We start from the raw sequence: 15,164 nt of genomic DNA, 5'->3' as shown, positions 1-15,164 counted from the left end.
ATTCAATTGTCAATGGGGTGCTGGAGGATCCCGCAGACCCCTCGAGGGGATCCGGAGGAGATACATGAGTGGCAGGGTCCATGTTAATACAGGACACCTTTGCCAGTAAAACAAAAAAACTTTTTCTTTTTTTTTTTTTTGTGTGTCTCCCCCTAGCGCAATAGCGCCCCTCAGAGTACCTGCTTCTCGATCCCAGAGAGAGAGAGAGGGACCCCCAAGGCTCACCAACCGATGCAGTGCAGTTTCCAACTAACTGCAATCAGCGTCTGTCTTACACAGACTGGAAGGAGCTGTTTGCTTTTTCCCGGGCAGAAGGCGTGGCTCCGCCCCCTGTGTACGCCTTCCGGCGTTCCCAGCCCTCCACAAGGTAGCTGGGCTCACAAAACATGGCCGCCCCCATAGAAGAGACATAAGACTCCAAAAACATGGCGGCCGGCGTGACCTGAGGACATACATGCATTCGGTCTACGGAAAAATGGCGGCGGACCGCCGATATCGTCTTCCCAGCACATCCACCTGCACTCTGCTAAGAGGTGACATATGGATCTACAGAGATACACTGCACATAAGGTAGGATTATACCTCCTATGTCTGCTGTAATGTTACAGTCTGCTGGGTAGAGTGTTAGCTCTTGAACCAAGTCCACTTCCCACAAACACATGCTGTATTACAAGGGGGACTTGTAAGTATCAGATATATACTGACCATATATGGAGGGGCCCATAATATATACTGCCTCATAATGAGGAAAAAAGGGAACGTTTACTCACCATACCGAACCGACAGGCACCCTCACTTCACAATACCCTCTCCACCGGGGTGGGGGTTTGTGGACGCCTCGACTCTCTGGTACCTGGCGTCCAAGCGAGACTTTTAACTCGCAAAGTCAGTCCCTTTACTGGGACTCCGTCGCGGCCGACCCAGCGCACTGGTCTGCACGCGCTCGTAGGCAGAAACCGGGGTGACCACTGGATCTCAACATCCAGCCCGTCGCCCGGCCCCGCATACTTACTTGAATATGTCGCGGCCGACCAAGCGCAATGCCATGGTCTGCGCGCGCTCGTAGGCCGGCTGGGGTGACCACAAGTGTCGCCCAGTCCGGCATTTTTGCTTGAAGATCTCACAGGAAAAAAACACTGGAGAAAACTACCTAAAAAATGTCTTTTTCTTAAAGAAAAAAAAGTCTTGCCAGGACCAAAAGATCCCAGCAAGGAACTTAGGTCCTTACTCCTGACTAGACAGAAAAAAACTGATTCCCTGTAGCAGAGAGAGGGAGGATATACCCTCAGGGACTGCCCCTAAGGTGGAGCCAGAACGTTTTGTCATTCTGCCTAGTCCTACTCCTGCGGAGACAACATAACCCAGCTCTTGAGAATCAAGAAGACTACGTCTGTCAATGAGCGATAGAGAAATGTCAGTTAGGGGTCCTATCAGTCTGCCGCAATGTCCCGCTAAAAATCGCAGATCGCCGCCATTACTAGTAAAAAAAAATAAAATAAATTAAAATGACACAAATCTTTCCCCCAGTTTGTAGACACGATAACTTTTGCGTAAACCAATCAAAATACGCTTATTGCAATTTTTTTTTTTTACCAAAAATATGTAGCAGAAAACAAATTGGCCTAAAAGGATGATTTTTGATCTTTAATTTTTTTTTTTTTGGGAATGTTATATAGCAGAATGTGAAAAATAGTTTTTTTTTTTTCCAGAATTGTAGCTCTTTTTTTGTTTACAGCGCAAAAAATAAAAAATCGCACAGGTGATCAAATACCACCAAAAGAAAGCTCTATTTGTGAGGAAAAAAGGACATCAATTTGATTTTGGTACAGCGTTGCACGACCGTGCAATTTTCCGTTAAAGTAACGTAGTGCCGAATTGCTAAAAATGGCCTGGTCATTAGGGGGGTAAATCCTTCTGGTCCAGAACTGGTTAATAGCAGTTCAAACGCGCTGTGGTTTTGCCGCGACTGTCGTGTGATAAATCGTGTGGCAATTGTGACAAACCACATCATGTGCAGCTTTTTTCACAGAAAGGAACAGGAGCTTCTTTTAGGCAACAAGCAATGAGATTTATCAAGTGACAGTCAAGAAAAAAAAAAAGTGGCATTAAAAATGATAGCAGCTAAACAAGCGTGGTGTTTTACCATTATCGTAGTGCGATTTGGAATCGCAAACAGAATTGAAGTAATTCTGCCCACAATCCCAAATCTTCAGACCTGAAGAGGGCCTTACAGATTTCCTCCAAAACAAATCAATGGCTGCAGAAATGATTGAAATTGATTTTAAAGTGAACCCGTACTTTTCCCATGCAGCGCACAGTGTAGGGGAAGGATTCCACGAAATAGAAATACAGGCAGAGTAGAAGTTTAAGGTGTGTTCTGTTCCCGGCACAGGTTTCTAATAAATAGCAAATTTTTGGCTGAGCTTCCAGAACTTTGTAAGTGTGGAGTGTTCAACAAATACCAGATGTAACTTTTTGTTTCCCAAATACTCTTTAAATTAAGTCAAAAATGCAGTTTATGAGAGAAGACTGCAAGGCCACTGACCAATCACAGCAATGTCAGAAGGAATCACTGTCAATATACAGAAACAGAGAAAAAAGTTAGGAACTTTGCATCTCTGGACAGAAACAAAATGCAGATCCGAATAGAGACGTGACTTTGTTCTCATACTGATCCGTGTTTAACAATTACCATACAAAGATACAGACATCGTCTCCCATCAACTGGAGCAGTCAGACATTGGAAGCTCACTTTCTGTGTGCTGCATCCATAAGGGGGCGCCGTTCTATTCCTGAATTTATTTTACCAATCCAATCTAAATCTATGACTTAAAGAAGAACTCAAGACAAGATAAAAATACCAGGACATTTATAAACTCTCCATTTCCTGTACTTGGTAATACCTTTTCTAATTGTTAGAATATGCAAAACCCACCTAATTAACCACTTCTGGACCGGAAGATTTCCCCCCTCAATGACCAGGCCATTTTTTGCGATTCGGCACTGCATTACTTTAACTGACAATTGCGCAGTCGTGCAACGCTGTACATAAATACAATTGATGTCCTTTTTTTCCCCCACAAATAGAGCTTTCTTTTGGTGGTATTTTATTTTTTGTGTTATGAACAAAATAAGCGACAATTCTAAAAAAAAAAAAAAACAAAAAAAAAAAAAACAATATTTTTCACTTTCTGCTATATAACATTTCCAATAAAAATAATTTAAAAATCAAATTCTTTCATCCTTTTTCAATAGCCACTTTGTATTCTGCTAAATATTTTTGGTAAAAAAAATCTCAATAAGTGTGTTTTGATTGGTTTGCGCAAATGTTATCCCATCTACAAACCAGGGGAGAGATTTTTCATTTTTATTTATTTATTTTTTACTAGTAATGGCGACGATCAGTGATTTTTAGTGGGACTGCGACATTACGACAGACAGATCGGACCCCTAACTGACATTTTTGGGAGTACCAGTGACATTACTACAGTAATCAGTGCTAAAAATATGCACTGTTACTGTAATAATGACACTGGCAGGGAAGGGGTTAACACCAGGGACGATCAAAGGGTTAAATGTATGCCTAGGGGGGTGTTTTCGAACTGTGAGGGGGATGAGCTTATGGAATCAACATAGGGACCTGTGCTCCTAAATAGGAGGAACACAGGAGGCCTGTGTTGATTGCTGACAGAACAACGGTCTGCTGTGGTTACATCAGCAGACTATCGTTCTGTCTCCACGTGGAGCGATCGCGGGTGCCCGGCGGCAATCGCAGCCGCCAGCACCGCAGATCAGCTTCCCCGCTGGCGAATGGGTGCGCATGCGCGCTCCTGCGAAGTGACGTACTGGTACGGCGTTTCGCGGGAACCTGCCGACCTGATACTGTATATCTGTGGCGGCTGGTTGGCAAGTGATTAAAGAGGTCAGAAAATGAAAGTGTTACTAAACCCACAACAGTAAAATCAGTCTGTATATGAAGTAAAGCATGCTTGTTATACTCATTGAGGAACCTAAAGGTTTAATCATCTGCATTGTGTACAAAGGCTGTTTGATCCTGTCTCTCTGGTCCTCCTCTTCTTTAGCTGACTCCAACCCATCTCCTGATAGAACAGAGCATTAGGAGTCAGGCTGCACATGCTCAGTTTGATGTGTATTGCTAGAGTTTCTTTTTTTTTCTTGTGCATGTGATCAGCAAAGGGCCAATCAGCACTGTCCATACAGAGAGTCAGGGGAGAATGAAAACTCCTCCAACAAGCTTTACTAGGAACTGATAGAAGTCACAAGGCTGCTATATATTGCTGATGAGAAAAGGTATTTAGCAGTTATTATTTACTAAAATAATTGTATTTCCATGTTCTGCTTACTGTGGGAGACCATATCTAGTGAATGCAGGGTCCTGGGTTTAGTAACACTTTAGGTCTCGCTATATCACTTCAGGCTGGCTCCTTTGCAAGTAAAGCTACGTGAAACATTAAAAATAAGTGTCTATATGGTGTTGAAAACAATGCGCTGTCTTACCCTGCTATGCACATTTACTCTCTATTCTTGGCATGGTGCCTAAAATCAGAGCCACTAGAGGCCAATCTACTGTCAGCTTTAGGATTTACTAATGCTGAACGGGGGGGGGAGAAAGCAACAGGAATGACACAGACTGTGTAGAGGGAACACAGATTAGGGAGAGAGAAAAGAAAAGCAGGAAATGCAATAGGACAAATTCTGCTGCCAGGGAGACACAAATGAGTTAATCTTACAAGGAATGTGTCTTACCTTATATCCTTTATATTCTCTCCTTTCTTCTGTGAACTTCAGCACCATAAAGCTTCTATCAGCCTTCCTCTCTAACTGAGCCAAGACTTACAATCAAGGCTGCAAATTTACATATTTTAATTGAAGAATGTGACATCGTTTTTGAGATAATAAGGAAGTGATTGTTCTGGGCTTCAACAAAATGGTGACCTCCAGCAAGAGCAGTTTACAGCACACAATAATTTTGGTAGCAGATTTTTATCAAACTGTTATGGGTTAAGTTCCGCTTTAAAGTTTATGAAAGCCCTAATTCTATTTTTCAATATGTTTGGCATATGTTTTAAGCAATTTTTTCCCCTTTTGTGAGTCTTTTGCAAAAGATCTTAGTATCAGCATTTTCTGTTTTAGACGGATAACACTAAAATGATACCTTGCAGTTAGCATAGGTGGTGTTCGCCTGCCGCACAAACTTCTCCAGTTGCATGTCTGAAGGCCAGCATCATTCTAGTCACTTCTTCTGAACCCAGTTCTTCCTGAAGCTGTCCCAGCCTGTAACTGAACAGTGAAAAGAGAAGCAGCACAGTGGGGAGCTTATCTTACCGTCTCTCTACTCTCTCCTCCTATTGACATGCTTCTTGTCAGCAAAGGAACTGACTGGCTCCTTGCACTGCTTCTCACACTCCAGTCCTGCTGTACAGGGACTGAAAGAGGCTAATACCAGGTCAAATTCAATATTTCTTTAACCACTTCTGGACCGGAAGGTTCCCCCCCCCCCTAATGGTCAGGCCATTTTTTGCGATTCGGCGCTGCATTATTTTAACTGACATTTGCACTGTTGTGCGATGCCGTATCCAAATAAAACCAATGTCCTTTATTTCCCACAAATAGAGCTTTCTTTTGGTGGTATTTGTTCACCTGTGCAATGTTTTGTGCTATAAATAAAAAAATTGCGACAATTCAATTTTCACTTTCTGCTATACAACATACCCAATTAAAAAAATATATAAAATCACATTTTTTTTTCCTTCATCATTTTAGGCCAATATGTATTCTGCTACATATTTTTTTTAAGTGTATATTGATTGGTTTGCACAAAAGTTATCGCATCTACAAACTAGGGGAAAGAAAGATTTAGGTTTATTTATTTCATTTTTTACTAGTAATGCCGGTGATCAGTGATTTTTAGCGGGACTGCAACATTGCGGCAGACAGATCGGACACCTGACATTTTTGGGGGTACCAGTGACATTACTACAGTAATCAGTGCTAAAAATATGCACTGTTACTGTAATAATGACACTGGCAGGGAAGGGGTTAACACCAGGGGCAATCAAAGTGTTAAATGTGTCCCTAGGGGGTGCTTTGTAACTGTGTGGGTGTACTTATGGAATTAACACAGTTGTTCATTGCTGACAGAACAGCGGTCTGCCGTGTCTACAACAGCAGACCGCCGTTCTGTCTCCACGGGGAAAGATCACAGGTGTCTGGCCGCTGGACCCGCAGATCGGCTTCCCCTGTGGCGAATGGACGCGCGCCCCCACTAGCGGTCCCGCGAAGCGACGCACAGTTACGCCGTTTCGCGGAACAGAGACGACCTGTCGCAGTATATGTACTGCTGGCAGTCAGCAAGTGGTTAGGTGCCAGTTCACACTGTTCCGACTTGTCAGGCGATTTGGTCACATTTAGAAGTTATAGATTTTTTTGAGCAGTGGATTTGTGTCCAATGAGGAGTATATTTAAATGAAAGTTTTTGTGTGCAGAATTGAGCTTTCAGGTGGGTGCCAAGCAGACACGGGGTCTCATCACATTTAGAAGTTATAGATTATAAATGATTATGACATTCCAGTGTTTGTGATAATGCATACAATAAATTATACACATTTTTATTATGTGGACAGTGAAGAACCATTAACTGGGGCCTGCCCTCTTCTGAATACATTCTCACTCCACCCTACCCTTGAACAACACATATGAGTTAACAGCCATCTCACACTGTCTTCTCCCGCCTATAGGCAAATGAGTGATGGGGCCGATGTTTGGACGAGTGTGCCAAGGAAAACCTAATCTAATAAGCAGAATACCTTTCACAAGATGTGACTGGCACATTTTTCAACTGTTTTCCTTGTCCTTTCTTCCAGGCAGGAACTGCAGCTGAATTTCACTGTGTCTGCGAGACATGAAACGTTCCTCTGCGCTCTGTCCATTCTTCATAATGGGAAACAGACACGCTGAGAGCTTCTCTATGAATGGAGCTGGTAACAGTTATTCAACATGTAATAGTGGAGTGGTGGTTTAAAAAGGTATTCAATATCTTTAACCCTAGAATAAAAAAATTGCATACTGCAGCTTTCCAATTCTTAAAGCCCAACTACAGGCAAATTAAAAATGATCCCTTGGGGCTGTGCTCATTTATGTCTAGGGGAACAATAAAAATAAATATACTTACCCAATCCTCTGCTCATCCTCAAAGGTTCTGCTCTGCCTTGTTCTAAGCCCTGCTCTAGACATGGCGACCCCAAGGGGACAGTCCACTTCCAGATCTTGGGGGAAGCACCATCTGTCGGGGGAAGCAGAGGATCAGGTAAGTAAAGCTTTCTCCTCTCCCCTGGACAAAACTAGCCAATAATCCTGCACAACCTCACTGCAAGGGATTTTTTTTTCTGCCCATAGTTGGGCTTTAAACAGGTGGCTGCATTTTTTTCTTTAGGTTATTTTCACCTGGTGATCCTGCCAGTAAATCTGTTATATTTTAGCTTACTTTAACCACTTCAGAAATGCCCAACGCAGTTTTACTTCAGTACCTTGACGTTAAACACCAGCGTTTTGGCAGCAGTTAGCGGATTTGCGGCAGGATCACTTTTATGGGTGACGGGGGAGTACTTCCCAGAAGTAGATTTTCTAGGTTTAATCCAGCGTAGGAATCACAGAGTTAGACAACCCTTTATCCTTCAGCACCTGGCTTTCAACAGCCAATCCATTAAAGCAAGCGACTGTAAAGCAGAATGGAAGATTGACCCTTGGGATAACAGATCTTCCCTGAGAGTTAGTCCCCCAAGGAGCAACAGCGAGCAGCTGTACCAGATCAGTGTACCAAGACCGGCGAGGCCAGTCTGGAGCCACTGGGATGACCAGAATCTGTACAGCAGAGGGGGCTGGAATGAATCGTTATGCTCACCTTAGAATGCCGGCTACTTTCCGAGCCGCCAGGACACTTCTTGTGCCACCTTAGTGATTGACATAGGCCACAGCTGTGGCATTGTCCGATGAATCCTTACAGGACACCCCTGGAGACCGACGTATCCAATGATCCAGACAAATTCTGATAGCTTGAAGCGCCAGTACATTGATTGGTAATCTGGACCCTTCCAGAGACCAGGCCCCTTGGACACCTCCCCACCCCGATAGGCTGGCATCCATGTTGACAACCGTACAGTAAAGGGGAAGAAATGATTTTCCCTGATGAAGTGCTGGAGAATGAAGCCACCAAACCAGGGACCCTCTCGTACTCAGGCTCAATAGAATCAGATTGTCCAGAGACTGGAGGATCCTTGTTCCATTTTACCAGAATCTTCTTTTGCAGTGATCTCATGTGGAACTATGCAAACGGAACCGCCTCAAAAGGTTGACACCATCAGGCCCAGCACCCGCATGCAAGTCAGAAAAGACAACCGCCTGCTGGATAGCAGAAGCCGATTTGTCTCCTGCAACTTTTGAAGTTTCTCCAGAGGAAGAAACACTCTGGCTAAGGACAAATACAGAGTCAGGCCCAGATAAGTTAAGGCTTGTGGACGGAACCAGAGCAGACTTCTGAAGATTCAGAATCCAACCAAACTCCCTCAGCATTTGCAGAGTAATCTCCAAGTCCAACAAGGCAGTCAAAGACTCTGCTCATAAGAGCAGATCGTCCAAGTACCCCAGTACCGCAATCCCCCGCTGACGCAACAATGCTAGAACGGGGCCAACACTTTCGTGAAGACCCGAGGAGTGGAGGCGAGACCAAAGGGTAACGCCACAAATTGATAATGCTCCTCGCCCAAGGCAAAGCAGAGGAAGCGCTGATGGGTGACACATATTGGGGTGTGAAGGTAGGCATCCTTGATGTTGATGGAAGAGAGAAAATCCCCCTGATGCAAGGACACCACAACCATGCGCATTGACTCAATTCAGAACTTCTGTACCCGCACAAAAGCGGTTTAGCACCTTGAGGTCCAGTATTGGACGTACCTTGCCCTCCTTCCTGGGGACCGATAACAGGCTTGAGTAAAAACCTTGAAAACGTTCCAACTTTGGAACCGGAACAATCACCCCGTGAACTAACAGTCCTTGCACCGTGCCATTGTCAGGTGACCCTGAGGGAGGAAAAGGCCGCTTGTGAGCCTATAATAAAAGCCCCCATCTGCGACGGGACTCTTAACCCTTGGAAGCTTGAGGAAGAAGAGTACGCTTTCCCCCTGTGAGGACTTTGATAATGTCATCCAAGGAAGCTCCAAACAGACGATCCCCCACGAATGGAAGATCGGACAAGGCCTTTTTATAACCCTGGTCCGCAGACCAGAATTTCAGCCAGATAATGCGCCGCAAGACCACTGCTGAGACAGAGTCTAGAAATCACGGGAGCGGCATACAAACAGGAGTCACAAACTGTAGCCCTTGGACCAACTGATCCGCCACCTCCACAAAAGGCAGAGGGGAGCTGTTTTACCTCCAGGTCCCGGCATAGCATAATAGCCCATTCAGTCATAGCTTGTGACACTAGGGCAATAGTAAATACCAGCCTAAGTGCCGACCCAGCCACAGGGAACATATGGCGGGTCAAGGCCTCCGACCACCTATCAACCTGGTCTGAGAAGACCGGGGACTCTTCAACCGGAATTACAGTGGCTTTATTTAACCTGGAAAATCGGGGAGTCCACTACAGGAGGTACCGTCCATTTTTTTTTTTTTAAGAAGGGACTCCTCGTAAGGGTACTGCATTACAAAATGCTTAGGGCTTGTAAGGGTGCGTTTTGGGCACCCCCACTGTTTTGAGACAATATTGTCAAAGGAGGTGGGAAAGGGGAACACCCTCGCCGCTTTTAGGACCTGTGGGTACCAAAGGTGACCCGTGCCTCTGATGCTGCATTAGTCGCATCCTCCATGTGCAAAGTTTCCTGCACTGATCCAATCAGTGCATCCACTAGAGCCTTTTCATGTGCGGCTAGAGGACCAGAGGAATCATCCTCTCTATCTGAGCACGCAACCCCGAAGGGTAACTTGCGTCCAAGGTGGCAGAATCAGACTCTGAATCTGAGGAGGAGACAGAAGAAGCAGGTGAAGGCTTTATGCTAGCAATCAACTTTGGACACCAAGGACTCCAGGACCGCCATCAGTGCAGACAGTTAATGGGCGGTGAAACATGTTCCATGGACTCCATCAATGAACAGGGGAACCCTAAAAAAAGAATTGTAAAACACTGCAAAAAGGGACACCCCACTGCGCTGTGGTACTACAAGGCCCAGCACAGAGCAATACCGCTGCAATAGCAGGAAGAGGGAGAGAGAGCCCCACAAAGGCATTCACCACTAACGGTCAGGTACTAACAGCCCAAACTATCTGAACACCATGCGGCGATTAGGAAGAGTAATATGGCTGTATAAGCACTAGAGGCCGACCGCTGAATCACTGCCCATCTGACTCCAAAAAAATGGCCGCTGCTATTTGCAATGGGAAACCATAGGAAAATAGCCGCTGAGGCTACACAAACATGGCCGCCGATCTGTAGCATATAAGGCTACAAGAAAATGGCGGCACCATGCAGCTCCCGGGGGACCCCAAAGCACAAAAAACAACCCCAACAGGAAGGGGGGCCCTAGCAGGCACCCCCACCAGGCCCATCCCTTTCCCGAGAAACGATCGTTCAGTCGCCCCCCCCCACCCCCAGTGCAGCACCCCACATAACCTAAAAAGGTATGTCCTCCCGGGGTGGGCACAGGCAGCAATAGACGACCGAGACGATGGGGAACGCAAACTGGGAGGGAGGGGAGCCTGAGGGTCTGTCCATCCCAGGGAGGGGCCCACATCCACCCTAAAACTCGCCAGGGGTATAGGGGGGACAGCTACTTACCACACCAGGAACAGGGTGGGCACCGCTCTGGACAGGACACCACTCCATCGTAATGTGGGTGCTGCCGGCCAAGAGAAAAAGCTGCGACTCAGGCCAAAGCCAGTTTGTATGCACCCTCACGAGACATTTAACTCGCAGGCCAGCCCCTGTCCAGTGGGGCTTTGACGCAGCAAACCTAGGGTGGAGCTGCGGTCTGCACGCACTTGCTGGCCGGGCTGGGGGGACCCTAAGGATCTGGATTATCCAGTGCGTCGTCCAGTCCTGCACTTGATTGTAAATTCTCACAGGAACAAAATAATAAAAAGGAAAAAACTCCATTCGAAAAGAAAAAATTGCCATGACCAGAGACCCCAGCAAGGAACTACTCATCATTACTCCTGACTAGGCAAAAAAAAAAAAAAACTGAAGACCTATAGCAGGAAGTGGGAGTATACCCCCCAGGGACTACAACATAGGCGTGCTCAAGCTTTTTTCTCTGCCTAGTGTCCTACTCCTGTAGGGGGCAGTATAACTCTATGGTCAAGAAGACAAAGTGCTGTGTCCGTCAATCAACGAAAGAGTAAACACGATTCTGCAACAGCACTAGTGTGAACCTCGGCTAAGACAGGAAGTGAGTTACTAGCTGAATCAGCAGGTGAAAAAGGCCAAAATATGCACCTATAGGAGGCCTGGACATCCACCTGGCACAACTTGGAGAAGGTATTAACTGAAGACCAGGTGGCAGCATTACAGACGCTTGGTATCAGAATCCCTAAAGGCCTAAAAATTGAAAATGTATGCAGCCACATTTTAAAAGCCAAAAACAGCAAAACAATATCAGCAAAATGGACATTACTTATCCATTTAATGTGTTCCTTGCTTCTAGTTTAGTTCAAATTTTTCTCCTCTGATATATACCCAACCTACTTCGCTGAGGTTATCTTCCAGTGCAGAAGAGGTAATAAAGCTGTTGAATACCAATTAGGTCCACACTCTTTGCCCACCTCCTCCATTCATAGGAGGGGCACTGGAATAATGATTTCAAGAAATATAGCAGCCACAAGCACACGTAACACATTTAATACAATGCACAGTAAAAAAAAATTACTTACCGGTACAATGAAGGTGGAGTTCCAAGCTTAGTTCTAACTAGCCCTAAAAAATGTCCCCTCCTACCTCCACACACCTATGCTAACTAACCTGTGTATGAAAAAATATTTTAAAAACTTACATTTTTTTTTCCAGGCTGCTCCGGTCTGGTCATGTGATCTCTTGTGTCAGTCAGTGCTGTTGCAGGGGAGAGAAGAGTGCTCCAACAATGGGTAGTAAAGCCTGACGCAGTGACATCACGCATTCGCTCCAATAGCCCATTTGTTGTTGACGCTCCTTCCCCTTCCCTCCCTGCAGTCGCACTGGCTGACAACTACCCAAGGAGTTGCCAGGATGCACAATTAGCCCCCAACTTGTAGAAATGGGTACACACCTTCAAGCAGAAGAGTTTTCAGAGGGGTTAGCTGAACTCTGGCTTCAAGCCAGACAAGCTGACTGGGAATCAGGCTCTGAAGGCCTACAGGCACCTACTGCAAGGATGGGATTCCTCCGATCTCTCCTTTTGTTAAGGCAGGAGTACACTCTGGCTGCCCATGGTGTTGGTAAACCATGGTGTCAAGTGCAGGACTGAAGAGACAATATCACATGAAGGCCACATGAGTCTGATACATCTTGTATGTCATTAATGTCCCAGCCGCATTACCAAAGTGTTCTGCACATCTGGGAAAAAACGGACACATGCAAAAAAAAAAAAAAATAGTTTGGATGCTGTAACAAGCCATCACAACTGAAACCTAAGCCTCAAGACTTTTGTTCCACACACCCTGAATGATACAGAGATTCACCCTACTGGAAGAGAGATTTTCTTTAAGGGATTCAATCGTATCTGTAACAATTTAACAGAATAAGGTCTCTGTTAACACAAGATGGAGGGCAGAACCAGCTAAGGCTCCATTCACACTTGTGCGACTTGTCATGCAACTTTGGACATCAAAGTCACATAACAGGTAATTTCCCCATGTTTTCCAATGAGAACCATTCATATATACGTGACCTAAAGTTGTAGCAACTTCTAAGTAGTTCATGCACTACTTTGATCTGACTTTCATGCAACTTGGGGGCCATAGACTTTAATGTTAACCCTCAGAAGTTGCATGAAAGTTGTACCTGAATGTTTTACAATGCAACTTGTGTGCAACAGTTGTCCATTATCACTGGTCATAGCCAAAGTCATATGCAAGTTGCACCCATCCAAAGTTGCACTCCAAAGTCGGCCCAACTTTGCAGTTGTACAAGTGTGAATGGAGCCTTAAGGGCCATACACACTATCAGATTATCTGAAGACTTTTTCCTTCAGATTTACCTTTTCTATGTAGTGCAAGGGCCTGCCGGATTGCATACAAATTGAAAGTGTTTAGGTTTGACCTCATATTATATGGTTTTGGTAAGTCTGCAGACAAAAGTCTTCAGATAATCTGATAGTGTGTATGGCCCTTAAGGCTCCATTCACACTTGTACAACTGCAAAGTTGGGCCGACTTTGGAGTGCAACTTTGGATGGGTGCAACTTGCATATGACTTTGGCTATGACCAGTGATAATGGACAACTGTTGCACACAAGTTGCATTGTAAAACATTCAGGTACAACTTTCATGCAACTTCTGAGGGTTAACATGGGCATTAGTCAAACTAGACTTAAAGTGATTGTAAACCCTCCATCTGGACAGTGCTTATTGGCCCTGTGCTGATCACATGCACTCTACAAAGAAAAAAAAAAAAACAATATCTAGCAACACACACCTAACTGAGCATGTGCAGCCTGTCCCCTGACTCTATAAATATCAGGATTTATATTGGAGTCAGTGGAAGGAGGAGATGATCAGAGGACACCGGATTGAACAGCCTTTTTACACAATGCAGAGGATTAACCCCATAGGCTCCACAGTGAGTACAACAAGAATGCTTTACTGAATATACACACTGATTTTACTGTTGTGGGTTTAGTAACACTTTAAGAAGGGATTCTAGCTGCTTGTATGTCGAATAGATAAGCATGCTTTACACCTGTCAGTAGTGCTCGTTTTAAGGTGGGTCGCTGTTGGATCAACCGTGGGAAATAAGACCACCGTTTAAAAAAAAAAACTCTCCATCAACAGGGAACAGCTCTAAATTACTATTAGGTGGAGCACAGGAGCCTTTAGGGTGTTTCCAATCAGCATAGAAAATTACCTCAAATAGCAGCTGTAGTGGAAAGGTCTTTGTAGCTGTATGATTTCTAAAAGGTCAGAGGCTGGAGACCACCAAAAACTACCAGGGAAATATGGGCTGGTGCCTGTAGTAGTGGGAGTGCCCCCTCTGTGCCTATCTGAGGATATCTTGTGGCCGCAAAGTGGTAATGAAATTAGGTTCAAAATGAGAGCATGACTTCAGATACTCACAAACCCAACCCATGCTGATGGTGTCAGGTAGCCAGGGGTAACCAGGTCAATGTGGGCAGGCAGTAGGATCAGACCAGAGTTCCAAGAAGAGCTTTGCAAGTGTGGCATGGTGCTTCATCTACACTGATTGATATTAAATTGAGGGTGCCAATAATTTTCTCTATTCCATTTTTGGAGTTTTGCGTGGAATTTGTCAGATTTGGCTTTTTGTTTCTCCACTTTTGTGTGTCATACCAATACAAACAAAAGAAATAAACGTGAGGATGCCTAAACATTTGTAATTGCAGCAATTTTTTAGGCGAAGTGGTGCATCATCTGACAGAAATGCAGGGGTGCCAATATTTTTGGCGATGACTGTATATGGGGGGCTGGCTTGCAATTTTCCTGTTTGGGCTATACTGCTGCCTATGGGGAATTAAACTTCTACTTATGTAGAGCTGTCCATTTACGCAGCGCTTAAAATATAGTGTACATTCACATCAGTCGCTGCCCTCAAGGAGCTTACAATCTAAAGGTCCCTAACTCACATTCATACATACAGGTCCTTTTCAAAAAATTAGCATATTGTGATAAAGTTCATTATTTTCTGTAATGTACTGATAAACATTAGACTTTCATATATTTTAGATTCATTACACAACTGAAGTAGTGCAAGCCTTTTATTGTTTTAATATTGATGATTTTGGCATACAGCTCATGAAAACCCAAAATTCCTATCTCAAAAAATTAGCATATTTCATCCGACCAATAAAAGAAAAGTGTTTTTAATACAAAAAAGTCAACCTTCAAAAAATTATGTTCAGTTATGCACTCAATACTTGGTCGGGAATCCTTTTGCAGAAATGACTG

Source organism: Pelophylax lessonae, assembly GCF_965119305.1.
Source record: "Pelophylax lessonae genome assembly, chromosome: 3".
Classification (NCBI taxonomy): domain Eukaryota; kingdom Metazoa; phylum Chordata; class Amphibia; order Anura; family Ranidae; genus Pelophylax; species Pelophylax lessonae.
Note: the sequence above shows the minus strand (reverse complement) of the source record.